The sequence below is a fragment of the Lynx canadensis genome, chromosome A3 (genome assembly GCF_007474595.2).
Source record: "Lynx canadensis isolate LIC74 chromosome A3, mLynCan4.pri.v2, whole genome shotgun sequence".
NCBI classification, from domain to species: Eukaryota; Metazoa; Chordata; class Mammalia; order Carnivora; family Felidae; genus Lynx; species Lynx canadensis.
Genome location: NC_044305.1, coordinates 31,127,974 through 31,142,805, shown reverse-complemented (window position 1 = coordinate 31,142,805; position 14,832 = coordinate 31,127,974). Strand labels below are relative to the sequence as shown.

At 43.9% G+C, this 14,832-nt stretch overlaps 1 protein-coding gene and 1 pseudogene across 1 annotated transcript in view; both read right to left on the bottom strand.

Moving 5' to 3' along the window:
- The window catches only part of CDS2 (CDP-diacylglycerol synthase 2), a 56,853-nt gene that overhangs the window by 32,709 nt on the left and 9,312 nt on the right, over positions 1–14,832 (bottom strand). The window lies entirely within an intron of this gene.
- On the bottom strand, positions 7,232–11,162 carry LOC115510314 (annotated as a pseudogene).

Genomic DNA, 14,832 nt, shown 5'->3' with positions numbered 1-14,832 from the left:
AAACTCCTCATGACAGCTTAACACTGACAGATTACCTTTTGATTTCCGTGAAATTTACAGGAAACTCCTCTAACCAATGCAAATTTTTCATGGCTCGCTGATAGTTCTTATTTATAGGGTGAAAATGGTAAATCCTGTGCTGGGAATGCTAGTGCGACTCCTTCTGAAGCCACTGAAGCAGCACCTTCACCTTTAGCTACTTTAGCCCAAAGGGCAGAGTCACAAACCCTTACTTGAGCTTATACCTTAGCCCAAGGTAAAACAGTAAATGTTTATATTGATAGTTGCTATGCCTTTGGGGTAACTCGTGATTTTGGAATGTTACGGAAATAACCAGGTGTCCGATCCTGCAATGGGGACAAAATCAAGTATGGTTCCTATGTCCAAAATTTATCAGATGCCATACTTCTGCTGGTTGCTCTGACTACTGTTAAGATTACTGTGCATTCCAGATTCACTCCCTGAAGGCCAAATTAAACACCTTGCTGGTATTTCCACCAAAAACACTGTTCTCAAGGAAACTAATGGCCTAACCTGTCATGTTCCAAAAGGATGTTCTCCCAAACGATAATTTGGGAAAAGTGACCAGAGATACCCAGAGAGGGAAAAACAATATTGGAAATCTAATAATTGTTGGCTCAATACAAAGAGAACCCTGGTTTGGACAAAATAGTCATCCATCCCTACCAGCAATTCTCAAATTCCTACTACTTACCACTGTACATGCCTTAAACCATTAGCCCACTGACAAAATGATCTCATTCAAGAGCCAGTATGTTTTGATAATATTGATAAATGTGTTTGGGTCATGGTTTGTATGTTTTTCACTGGACACACAAACTAATCACAGTGATTTCCTGTACTTCTTCTGGAGCCCCAAGGAAGAAGGCATGACTTTGTCCATGGGACTTCCACCTGCTGGGAAATCTTGCAATCATGTGAAGCCTCAAAACAAAAGTAATGTGAAAGACAGCAACCAAGGCTTGGTGACATCTGAGACCCCAGATTAAATTAGACCTGAAGCTAGAATTCCCTTGGTCTTTAAGTTTACATGAGCCAATGGATTCCTTTTTCCATTTTAATCAAATTTGAGCAGCTTCCTGCATTTATAACTAAAACCATCTTAGTTTTCTTCCTCTCCAATCACACCTTTTCTGTTCTTCCTCCCCACACTTCCTAAATGCGGGTTGCATTTCTACACCATATCTTTAATGATCACTCCATTTCCATCAGCCTCTCTTCTATGGACTCATCCTCCATAACACTAGTTGTGTCCCCTCCCCCAAGCTACAGCACTACACTTCAGCCTTCATGTCTGACCAGCATCCCAAACTCAATAGGTCCAAACTTATCACCTCCTTTCCAACCCACACAAGCTCTTCTGTCTTCCTTCAATACCCTAATCAACCTGAGATGTACTCCATGGGAAGCACATCCTCATCACTGTCTCCAACCCCCTGTTGAAAACTACAGACCCCAAATGGTGTCACTTACACCAAGTTCCCATACCGGAGCTTAATACCTAATCTAATTGCAGTTTCAACCTCCCCCAGAAATGTAGTCTTAACTGTGCAGTCAGGAAGTTCTGGTCAATGGCAGTAAGTATGCCACATGGCCCTCTTCATCCCCCAAATGAAGAAAAGTAATCTGCATGAGAAGACCTTCAGCTTCTCCCCACTTGCCTGGAACAATCCTTTTCTTTAGCTAGTAACTTTCTCCCCCGCACCCCCTCCCAAAAAAAACCTTCCATTCTATACAACTCCTCAGAGCTCCCCTCTATTTGCTAGATGGGATGCTGCCTGATTCATGAATCATTTAAGAAAAGCCAATTCAGTCTTTAAAATTCACTTAGTTGAACTGTTGTTGTGTAACACCCCCCACCCACCCTTCACCTCATCAGTTCTCAAACCGTGTGACCTTCTCACTTACAGGGTCTTCCCTTATTCCCATTCCCACTGCTAGTACCCTTGCTGAAGTCTGCACGTCAACCTCTCTCTACTATGCTGGTCTCTCAATTGCTTTCTCCACCAATTCCTCCTTTCTCTAATTTATTCTGCACACACTCCCAGATTAATCTTCATGAAGCACAGTTCTGATCACACCCCGCCTCCACTCATCTTTGCCTAGTGAATTAAAGACCAACTGCCTCCCTTTCCGGGGCCTCCACACTCTGCACACACCACATGCTCCCACCAAACACAACTAACTACACTTTGGCCCTGATTACATCCCACTCTTCCTTCTCTCCCTTGCTCCTTGCCTTTTCTCCTCCCTGCTCATCCCTTAAATCCCATCTTAGAAGCCACCGAGACTCCAGGAAGGTCTTCCCTGATTCTCATCTGTAGTAGGAATTAAAAAATGCTCCCTCCCTCAATATAAATTGACTTCCTAGGAACCTGTGGATATTACCTTATATTGCAGAAGAGTAAATATTCCCTCATATGGCAAACGGCGTGACTGAATTAAGGATCTTGAAAGGAGGTGTATTCTGGCCCCTAAATGCAGTCATTTGTACCCTTATAAGAGGGGGGCAGAGAAAAATCTGAGAGAGGAGGGGCAATGTGGCCAAAAGCCAAGGAATGCCAATAGTCACCAGAAGCAGGGCAGAGGCAAGGCACAGGATCCCCGCTAGATCTGAAAGGGGTACAGGCCGGCCAACACTTTCATTTCAGCCTGCTGGCCTCCAGAAGTGAGAGAATAAACTTCTGTTGTTTCAGATCACCCAGTTCGTGGTAATTTGTTAGAAGAGCCCCAGGAAATAAACAGCCCACCAGCTTTATCTCCTACAAATAAAGTTCCCACAGGATGTTACTTACACCTCTCTCACACCATTTGTTGCCCAAGTGTATTTATGTCACGACGGAACTTTCCATAATCTGATTTGATTTCGAACTCCTCAAAAATCAGGACTGCACTATTCATCTTTATCTTGAGTGCTCCTTGCCTTGAATTTGGTAAAAGCTACATAAGTGTTTTTTTAAAAACTCACTGAATTTTAATCAAATTCATCAACCTTTATCTACAAAGCCTAGAATCATGGGAGGCCAGCATTTCTTTGGGGAAGACCACCCTAGAGCTACAGCGCTACAAATCCAACTGGTGACTAAAAGGGTTGCATTTTCATCCTTCCCAAAGGTTAAAATGACTGGAAGGCCCCAGGGGGCGCCCATAAAACCCAGGGTGGCAATGAGCTATATTTCCAGACAGTCATAATGTTGCCAGGAATAATGAATAAGTGGGCAGAGTAAAACCTTTTAGAGCCCTGAATGGTTCAGACCTGCCCTACAAAAGGTAGGTCTGTGCACATTTCCCTTGAACAATGGGAAATGCTCCAGGAAGAGTAAGAACACATTTGTCCTTTGAGCTGATCGGACTAATTAGTGGAAGGGCCCTTCCAACACTAACACTTCAAAATGCTACCCTCATATTAAAAAAACACCCACTTTGTTCTTCATAACACTACTACCACCTGAAATTATTACACATTTGTCTGCCTCCGCTGGAGCACAAACTCCATGTAGAAGGGACTTTGGGGGGCGCCTGGGGGGCTCAATCGGTTAAGCCTCCGACTTCAGCTCAGGTCACGATCTCATGGTTCATGGGTTCGAGCCTCTCATAGGGCTCTCTGCTCTCAGCACAGAGCCTGCTTCAAATCCTGTCTCCCTCTCTCTCTGCCCTTCCCCCGTTCACTCTCCCCCCCAAAAAACAAAAGTTAAAATAAACATTTAAAAAAAAAAAAAAAAAAAAGAAGGGACGTTGGTTATTCACTGCTACATCCCCATGGCCTCCAACACTGTCTGATATATCTGAGGTCCCCAGTACAGGTTTCTTCAGAAAGGGAGGAAGAGTGGGAAGATGACAAGTTAAGGAACAATTAAACAGTTCTCCGTTTCTGACTCTGTAGGTTAAAACAGCAAGCATAACTTCTCACATAACCAGCCGCTCTGCACGAAATGGTCCCGTCTCACTGTTTTCCCCCAGATTTGCACATTCCCTAAGTAGAAGGAATGGGAAATTTTTAAGAATGTCCTAAGGATGAGGCATCAAACATCCAAGAGAATAAAGGTGGTAGGAGAATGAGAAACTAATCTCCAGCAGCTACTGACAGCTTTCCTGTCCAGCAATCTTGCAAAAGGGAAATACCTGCTTCCTGCAGCTTGGGCTTCTAGAAGCTAAGCCCCTGTCCAACTGGTTGTTGCCCCAGACAGATGCAACAACCAAGAAAATCACTCACCATCTTTGCAACAGGTGCAGCTGTGGCGGCCACTCCAGTCTCTGCACTGTGGACAGGCTGGCTCTTGTGCCCACCCAATTCTGTCTCAGCTGACAGTTGAGGTTTGATGAATAAACTCTAACACCTCAGTAATCTGGCATTAAGGAGAAATCTGCGAATCCACAGTGAAACTTCTCAATAACCAAAATGTACCTACTTCATCAACAAAAAATGGCTTTTAATGTTCAGGATTGTAAATCTTCTACCCAAAGATTATTATGCACTTCTGCAACGAGGACACTTATTTAACAGGGCATCATTCTAGGTTTCCTTTGTTAGAAAAAAAAAAAAAAATTCAGCTGAGTAAATTTTAAAGCTCTCATTGGCTTTTTTGAATGATTCTTGAATAGGGCAGCATCCCTCTAGAAGACAGAAAGGAGCTCTGACAAGCTGTACAAAATGAAAGACTTTTATAGGCAGAAGGGAGTAGAAATAAGGAAGTCACGCTAGGCCCAAGCAGATTGGTTACTGTGAGATCGTTTTCCTTTAGGGGACAACAGGGGTCTATAAGGCAGATTACCTAACCGGTGCTATCAGATGACTTCTGACTGGTTTAAGATTCCATTTCTACGAGAGCCAAAACTAAGTTTCAGTTTGGTGATGTAATGCTTAGCGAAAGTGACTCCATTTTGGGGCCAGCTATGTTGTTTTCAACACCTGAAATCTCTACTGTTCTTCTGGCTGGGCAGGACTCAGGGGCTAGTGAATAAAGATGCTGCCTGCCCCAATAGTACAGACCCTGTGCTTCGTGCTTAAGTTTGAATCCCAGAGTATCCTCCCTCATTATCAGGCCACTGGCTAGCTGCAGACCTGTCTTGAGAGTGTTTTTCCAAGCTGCCTCTCTCCCAGAGAACTCTATCAAGGATGGAGAACTCAGATGGCCCAGGTTCTTAGAACTAGGCCTGACCGGAGGATGGACACAGGGCATGAGTAATTCACAGCTCAAGAGGGTCCTCAGGCTCAGTGCCCAATCAAGGACTTCTAGGCATGCACTGTTAGACACCAGCCCCTGCTGCTCTCAGAGCATTTACTCCAAGAGGTCGTGGCTGGGAGCAATAATCTCTCAATCAGAAAGGCTTGAGAATGACAGGACCACATGACACTTAGGCCCTGCAGGTAGGTTTCCTGCAGCCTGAGGGAGACATAGGGTGAGAAGAATTATCTATCTGTAGGCTTCTACACAGAGAGAAGGAAATGCAGGTCAGCACAGTGCTTTGTGGCAGGTGACAGGGAGGAGCTGTTTACACCCAGTCCAATTCATCTGTCATACCTGCATGCTATCTATACACCAGCAGAGTTTCATTCTATTAGGGGGAGGCAGAGGATGAATGCCCTGACAGCCTCCAAACCACACAACCTCCAAAACAGTGAGCAAATGTATACCATTCATATTCACAAAAACATTTGCGGTACTTAAGAATACTGGAATTCACTAAGGCTACATTAATAATGAATATCAATCCTGTAAACACAAGTAAGAGGGAGTGATAAACTAGACAAAAACAAAAAGGCTGCAACCGACTTTCCAAAGAAACAAGTCTATCTCAAGAAGAGATCTCAGAGGCATGGGGAAAGGGGGAACCAGTATACGCTGTGTGATCTTAGAAGAAATAACGTCACCTTCTGGGCCTCAGCTTTTTCACCTATAAGAAAGAAACAATTCTTGTCTCAGGGGTATTGGGGAGATAAAATAAGGTAGGTGTTTTTCAGACTGTGGATTGAAACTTACTGGGTCTTAAAATCAGTTCAGTGGATCACAACTAGCAAAAAATAAAATCAAATATGGCGCCAGAAGTCAAGCTACTCCTGAAAGGGGTACACGTCATGTTAACATAATGTGGCACTTCAGTATTAGAAATAAATCCTGACATGCCAATATTTTCTTTTTGCTCTACAACAACTCTAGTCACTACGCTCAACAAATTCTTCCTGCAACCAGAGCCCTGGTTCTCACTGCCTGGCCAGCTGCTAATCTTCACAGCTGACTTAACACCACTCCACCTTCTGACAACCATATGTGCTAGGGACAGCTAAGTCTCACAACAACCAAGGAGCTTATGACCAAGTCGGCAGGAGAGCTGTGCTCTCAAGCTTTCTTCTCCCAGGGACAGTCAGTTTTGCCTCCCTGCCGGGAACATCATGACAGATCAACATGCCTTTACTGAATCTCATGGGACCTGCACAAATCTAAGACAAGGAGTCCAACTCCAGAGACTTTCTTTGCTGATGAGACAGCACCTACCCAGAATTTGAACAATCTCCATAGGAGACTGGAGAAGGAAGGAAGATGAAGAAATGGGGTGCAGGAATAGAGAGGGTGCCACAGAGGAGCTGGGGCTGAGGTGGGCATCAGGGGATGAGGGCTCTATGCCACACGTGCTTCACATTGCTGTAGCCTCGAGCCTCCTTGCAGCCTGCAGGGCCTGTGCTGAGATGCCCCTGCTTCCAGCATGCAGGCCCCAAGGAACTCTGGGGCCACTGCCCCCACTTCCTCTCTCCAAGACTGTTGCAGAGTGAGGCAAGTACTCTCCCACCCCCATGGGGCCCTGTTGGCCAATGCTGAGACACTCACAGGTCTTCCTGTGTTAGGGCCAATTTGGCCAAACCATGGAAGAAAATGACTGGGGAGACCAGGAGGCCAGGAAGGCAGAATGGCAAAACAAAGTGCATGGAACTCAGATTCAGCCTCCCTGGGTTCAAATTCTCACTTGAATTTCGGGCCTTTTAGCTCATCCTTGTAAAATCGGAGCCGATACTTTTTTTTTTTTAAGTTTATTTATTTATTTTGAGAGAGGGAGAGAGAGTGCGTGTGTGTGAGCAGGGGAGGGGCAGAGAGAGTGGGAGAGAGAGAGTCCCAAGCAGGCTCCACTCTGTCAGTACAGAGCCGGATGCAGGGCTTGATTCCACGAACTGTGAGATCATGACCTGAGCCGAAATCAAGAATCAGACACTTAACCAACTGAGCCACCCAGGCATCCTGCAACCAATACTTATAATCCAGGAAGCCTGCCTTTAGATATATATACAAGTGGCCAGCTGGTCGCTGCATGATCAGTCAGGCCGTATAATAACATCACAGCCCTACTGAACAGCGCCCCCTGGCCCTCAAATACCTGCCAGGTGATCACTGCACCATGTCTATGAAAAACAAATCATCATTGTAAAAAAAAAATCCTTTAGGATTTTTTAGGAACAATATCACTTTAGCTCTTTCAGCTCCCTTAACTATTAAAAAAAAAACTCTTATAATACGGCCATGCCAACAGAAAAAAATCAGGAGAGACAATTTGCCGAATACAAATAACCTGTATACTTATTTAACCTCACTAATAATCGATGACATAAAAAAGAAAATGGCCATAGAAGCCATCTTCTCACATCAGGGTGAATAAATAGATAAAGAGAATATTCACTGTGAGCGAGGCTTGGAGAAAACCAGTACACTCACATAGGGCTCACACAAATATAAATTAGTACCACCTTTCTGAAAGGCAATTTGGAAAGATGTATTAAGAGCCTTTAAATGATTCACATCTCCTCTGATCTAGCCATTCCTTGATGAGAACTATATCCAAAATGAGTATCTGGAGAAATGTATCATTTACACGAGGATGTGCATCACACCATTATAAGAAGAAACAATTTATATGATCTACTTAACGAAAATAGGGAAAAACACCAAGCAGCCAGAGAAAAAAGATTAGAAGGACGTGATAAAAATGTTAGCAGCAGCTACATTCTGGGTAGTAAAATTAGAGGTAATTTAAATTTTTTAATATTTTCTCATCACCTCCACATTTTCCACCAAACAAGTATTGCTTCCATAATTTAAAAAAAGTACTAAATGGATACATCTAAGCCTCTCAATTCCTCTGTGCTGACATCTCTACTGGCTTCCCCCTAAACTCTCTGGTCTGGCCCTCAAGGCCTTCCCATTGGGACCCCTGACTCATTCTTGGTCCATCTTTCCAGACACATTCCTGCTCCTCCAGCTCAAATGTCACCACCCCACAAGACTTTCCTCCGCCCCCGCCCAGGCAGTGCTGAACACTTCAGAATGATGAGCAAGCCCTAGAATCCCACACGGATGACCACAGGAGGCAACATGAGAGTCTTCAAAAGTAACCAAAACAACCAGCCCCCGAGGTCAGCTTCCACCACCACATCACCTATACTGAACTCATCAAAGCTAAGAGAGATCTGTGACGAATGAAGATGGACATCCCAGGCCAAATTTCCCTGGAAAAAAGGGGAGCCCTGAAAAATCTCAAACCATCCTGGTTTCCCATCCCCTTTTTGGTCCCCTGGACACTAAAAGTCTTTGTTTTCAACTTCAAATAGTGGCTCATTCTCGTACTTTGGACATTTTTTAAAATCTTATTAATACAGTATTTATTTGTCTTTCTTCTGTCAAACCCTGAGCCAACCACTTTCCACAGGCTGCCTGGGGAGGTATAGGAAAAGGAACATACAGGGCAGATGAGACTCAGGAAAAAGATCTATGGGAGGTGGAGACAGCTACTTCACATGGCAAAGGAGGTGAGAAAGCCCACCGTCAGGAAAAAGAGCCCCATGGCCTCCAAGAAGGCAAAGCCCAGGACGACACAGAAGAAGAGCTGTTGCTTCAGAGAAGGGTTCCTGACATAACCAACGATGGAAGTACCAAACACTGTCCCAATTCCAGCCTCAGAGCCAGCCACCCCTCCCGCGGCAGCCCCAGCCCCAATGAACTTGGCTGCTGTGTGGACGTCCCTTGAAATGGCACTGGTTTGGAAGCTGTGGCTGGGAATAAGTAAGGCATGGGACTGCCAAAGCTGCTAAGGCTCTCAACTTTCAGTGGTTTTAACACCGCTGCTCAACAGCTGAGAAGTGCTCCTGACAAAGAAGGAGTGGAGACAAACTCTGCCCAGGTGTACATTTTCAGGGGACGAGGGGCTGTGGCAGGAGAGCTGTGCCCAGTGCAGACAAGACAGAGAGCTCCTATTTTAGATACTTTAAGACCAATGAGAAATGTAAGAGTCGTGTTAGAATGCCAAACCCAACATTCCAGATAATTCTTCCTGAGATCCAGGAAACAGGATGTCTAACCATTTCTCCTAGGACTCAAGTAGGACCCTCAAGCAGAACGATGAGATGCCACCTGTCTGATAAAAAGCCTCTAGGAAAGGCGAATATCTCTGGAAGAAATGGCCCTTTGTCAGAAGTGCTCAAAATAGCTACTCTGCCATGGCGTGTTTTCAGCAGACCACTATGTGAAAACTGAAAATTCTCTGTACAGAGAACTCTATGGAACAGACAGAAGATAGAAATGGCAACTGTTCTGGAAAACTGAGAGTCTGGCTGACATCCCTGTAAGAAAACAAAGCCCATGTGGCTCTTGTTCGCCCAACACTATAGGAGATGACAGACATCAGTCTCAACACGGCACAGAGCAGATTGTAGTGGGAGATTCTATTTAAACTAGCCAGGGAAGAAGGTCCTTGGGCTTCTACAACTACCCTCATACTCAAAGTAGGATGGGACACTATACACCTACAGTGGAAGGGAACAGAAAAGATTCATGATTTATGCCTTCGGAGGTAAGCCCCTGGAAAAAACTGGCTACAGACAATCAGAATGCAGGCTGGCTCGTCAGTCCCCCTGAGCCTGCTTACACATGCGACATAATGGGACCCCTTCTCAACTGATTATTTTTCCACCAATGACCTCTTATTTAGAAGACTATTATTATTTTGAAGACTGAACTTATTAGTAACTGATTCATTTCTCCAAAGAAAACTGCCATGTCGCACTAAGACCCTAACCATGGCATGCTTGTTAGGCCCTTCAGGTAGCAAGACAGCCCTGCCAGGATTTCCAGCAATTGACTGTTCCAACATCTAAGGAACATACATTTCCGCTGCATTGGTGGAAAGAGGCTACATGTGCGATAATCATTTTTATCTGAAACCATCTTGTTAAAGCAGCACCACCACTGGCTATCTTGAACAGGTACAATTTCTTAAGAATTAAGATCATCATTTTAGGGGCACCTGGCTGGCTCAGTCGGTAGAGCATGCAACTCTTGATCTGGGGTCGTGAGGTCAAGCCTCACGTTGAGGATAGAGATAACTTAAAAAAAGAACAAGAAGATTGTCATTTTAGGTAACATTTACTGCTCTGCCCGATAGAGAGATCACAAGATATAAATTAGAGGAGGGGTATGAAACTGAGAGCCTGTTTTTTTTTCTCTACCTTTAGAAAAATGTTGCTGGACATAGTTGGGAACTACTGGGATGCAAGGAGTTTTCTGGATATTACTCTTGTTTGCCAGACATTTATGGACCACTCACCAATAGATCCCCAAGGCCTGTGCCTGGACGGTTCTCCCACTAAGCAGCAGGCAGCTCCTTGTGCTTGATCCCCTGGCCCTTCTTTCCCATTCCCACACCTGTGAAACAGCCCCTCTTTTCTCCTTGCCTGGCTGTCAGTGAGTCGGCTGTCTACCACCACCAGAGGAGACTCTGAGCCACCAAAACTGGACTTTTCTACTCTCTACCTTCATCTTCCCACAGCTTTGCTTCTTCACTGCTATGTAGAATGCCTGCCAATTTTTCATAGGCATCTTCAGGCCCATGGAAGTGCTCACAGTTCTCCGTTTGTCCCAACATCCATTCTCCTTTTCTTCCATCGTAATAGGAACCCCAAGGTTTAGTCAAGCACACAACCACCAAGAGGGAGCATTTCCCAGCTTCCCTTGCAGCCAGACAAGGACATGTGAGAGTTCTGGCCAATGGGATAGATGCAGAAATAGTGCATTTCCTAGAAAGAGTCCATACAGGAAAGGACTCTCTCCTTCCCTTCTTCCTCTTGGAATATGAAAGTGATGGCTGCAATTCCAGCAGCCATCCTGTACCAGGGGGTGGAAGTCACCCGACTCATGATGGTAAACAGCAAGATGAGAAGAAACCTGAATCCTTGACACTGTGAAGCTGCTGGAATGCCCACCTCCAGACTTCTTTTGTGTGAGGAAGAAGTGTATCCATACTTCTGTCTTGTTTAAGCCACTATCATTTTTGGTTTTCAGTCACATGTAGCTTAACAGGGCAGCAACTACTTTTTGGTACAGAAGCCAGAGACTTTCTGGTAATGCTTAAAGAAATAGGTTATAAACACACACAGTACTGGTTATTTCATAAGATAATAGAAGCTAACAAATATTATAAGAGTTTAACAAAATCCATTAAATGGGCCACATATAAAGCTTTTATATTTGTATACATGTATACAAGTTTGCAGTTCAGAAAAATTTAGGCCCCATCACCTTCTGAGATCCCATCTTCCATGAAAGGATTTTTGCACCATTGTGGGAAACAATGGTGGCAAGGTAAAACCTTGTCTACTACTCATTCTACTTGATCTACTTGAAAAGCTGTGTTTCTTTTTTCTCAAAAACTTGTTCTTTCAGGATCTGGTAGCACACCTCTCTCCTGACTCTTCCTTGGTCCCCTGCCCAGTCTCATCTCCTCCACCAGCCAACTCCAGTCAAACACAGGCCCTTCCTAGGGTCGCTCGTCAGCTCTTGCCCTTCTTAATGTCAAGAGCAGAAGCCCGGAATTCACAGGTGTCATCAGTCAAGAGCAACCATTTTTATCCTTCGCCCCCAACACAGAACAACAAAGGGTTGCAACAGCCTGCTTCTAATGTAAGATCAACTCAGTCTCTCAAAACTGAAAACTTCCTGTTGGTAAAAGCAGACAGAGCGCATGCCTTTTGACCTCAATATCCCACTGAAATGAATGTCATTAAGCACAGTAAGGAATAAAACCATGGCCTTTTAGGCAGAAATAGTAGGGGACTGGGACCATCCATGGATGTGAGATTTTAACAAATTTCTGGATAACAAAGTAGACTGAAGAACTAAGATGGAGGAAATGAAACAAAGTGTAGACAAGAGTATACACTTCGGAAGGCTGAAGAGAAAGTAGAACCCCTCTGCCCTCCACCACCCTGGAGGGTTCTGGATTGAGATCTGACATATGGGATGGTGGATGGCATTTAGGAGGTCCCACTCCCTAACCGCTCAACCTAAAATGAAGTCTATCGTGCAACAGGCCCCATCTAAGCACAACAGAGTCTTAGACAAAGTCTGGAGAGAGGTGAGGCAAGACATTGCTATGTGTCTTCCTCATCCTCTCCTTGTCCAAATGGGAAAACTTATTTGGATTATCCTGCCTCCTTCCTCCTGTCCCAACTGTCCCTTGAAGAAGAGAGGGATGGAAGATAACTTTTAGTTCGTAGTCACCAGACCCAGTGAGACCACTGGACATCAAATGGTGACACAGAACTCTGGGCTGCATAGAAGGACTAGCAACTGGATGGGCTTGGTGCCGCCTGCCTTGGGAGGAAGTGAGGTGTTCTGCAGGCCGGAAGAAGAGACTGTATTAAGTAAGCACACCCTGCGAACCCTCCCCAGTTCGTGTTTGCCTGGGAACATAGGCACAGATTGTTAATATGCAAACTTCAGGGGCGCCTGGGTGGCGCAGTTGGTTAAGCGTCTGACTTCAGCCAGGTCACGATCTCGCGGTCCGTGAGTTCGAGCCCCGCGTCGGGCTCTGGGCTGATGGCTCAGAGCCTGGAGCCTGTTTCCGATTCTGTGTCTCCCTCTCTCTCTGCCCCTCCCCTGTTCATGCTCTGTCTCTCTCTGTCCCAAAAATAAATAAAAAACGTTGAATATGCAAACTTCAAACAATGCACATGATCTTCAACATGAGGTTTTCAGTCAATGTTTATGTAAGAAACAAATGTATATTTATGTCTCAAAAATCCACTTGGCATTTAAAAAAATATTTTTAATGTTTATTTATTCTTGAGAGAGAGAGAGCGCGCGCGCACAAGCAGGAGAGGGGCAGAGAGAGAGAGGGAGACACAGAATCCAAAGGAGGCTCCAGGCTCTGAGCTGTCAGCACAGAGCCGAACGTGGGGCTCAAACCCACGAACTGCAAGATCATGACCTGAGCTGAAGTAGGAAGCTTAACTGACTGAGCCACCCAGGTGCCCCGATTTTGCATTTTTAACAAAACAATGCATGGGGAAATTTTCAAGTTACATTCCAAATAACACTGGGAGGAGGTCAGAATCATTAGATAAATTTCAAGTCATTAGTCAAAATTCAAAAGGAATGTACAGTCTCCAGAATTACTGGAATTTTGAGAGTCGCACTGGCAACATATGCTTTGTGAATATATAAGAGGTTTTCCTTTAGAAAAAAAAAATGACATGATGTCTTACAGCATCATACAAAGAAATTTTTAATGTAACAACCAGGAACGTAATGTGACGGTCCACAAGAAGATGAAAGCTGGCCAGTTTAGGAAGCTCTGCTACAACACCAGGCAAAGGTGAGTGGGTTGCCCAGTTTGACCATCCACCTAATAATGGATCCTGTCATTAGGGTGACCATATAACGTATCCTCCAAACTGGGACACTGGAGGGCAAAGGAGAATGTCACCCACCTCATCTACATCCATTAGCAAAGACTGCTTCAATCCTTCTCTTCCTTGGTGAGTAATAATGCAGTTCATTAAAGCTGCAGTTCTTGATTTTTTTTGCTTTTTTTTAATTCTCAAGACCTCTTTACACTCTTAATTACTGAGGACCTCAATAGTTCTCTATGTAGGTTATATGCATCAATATTTGCCATTATTGGAAATTAAAACAGAAATCCCTAAAATACAAGAATACACCAATGTGGCGGTTCCTAAAAATATTAAACACAGAATTACAGTATGATCCGGCAATTCCACTTTGGGGTCTCTGCCCAAAATAACTGAAAGCAGAGATCCCAACAGATACTTGTACACCCATGTTTATGGCAGCATTATTCCCAGTTTGGGTGGTTTGCAGACTGGGGCTACTACCAAGAACACTGCTTTCAATATTCTAGAACTTATCTTTCAGTGAACATTATATACAGATTTCTATCAGGTAATCACCTAGGATCTATCCTAGGTCGTAAGATTTGTGTATAAAATAGGCATTAGTAAGTATCTGCCAAACAGTTTCCCAGAGCAATTGTACCAGTTTATACTATCCCAAACAGTATATGAACTCCACGTACGTGCCGTCCCTTAGTATTTTCAGTCTTCTTAATCCCAGCCATGCTGGTGGGTGTGCAGTGGAAATCTCATTGTGGCTAATGATGTTGGGCACATTTTCATATATTTATTGACCGTCTAAAGAGCCTTTTTAAAACTGAGTTGTCTTTTTTACATGTTCATTTTGTTGAAATTATTTATGTAGATTCTGGATATGAGTCTTGTGTCAAGTATTTTTTTTTATAAATATCTTCTCATCTGTAGACTTCCTTTTCATTTAGTTTAATAAACAGAAGTTCTTAATTTTAAGGTAGCTCTATTTATAGATTGTTTCTTTTATAGTTAGTGTTTTCATTAGGGACTTTTAAATATCACTATACCATTATCATACCTATAAAAATTCATAATTCCTTTATATTAAATCTCCAATATTCAAATTTACACAAAATTTTCAATTCTTTTCTTTTCATAGCAGTTTCATT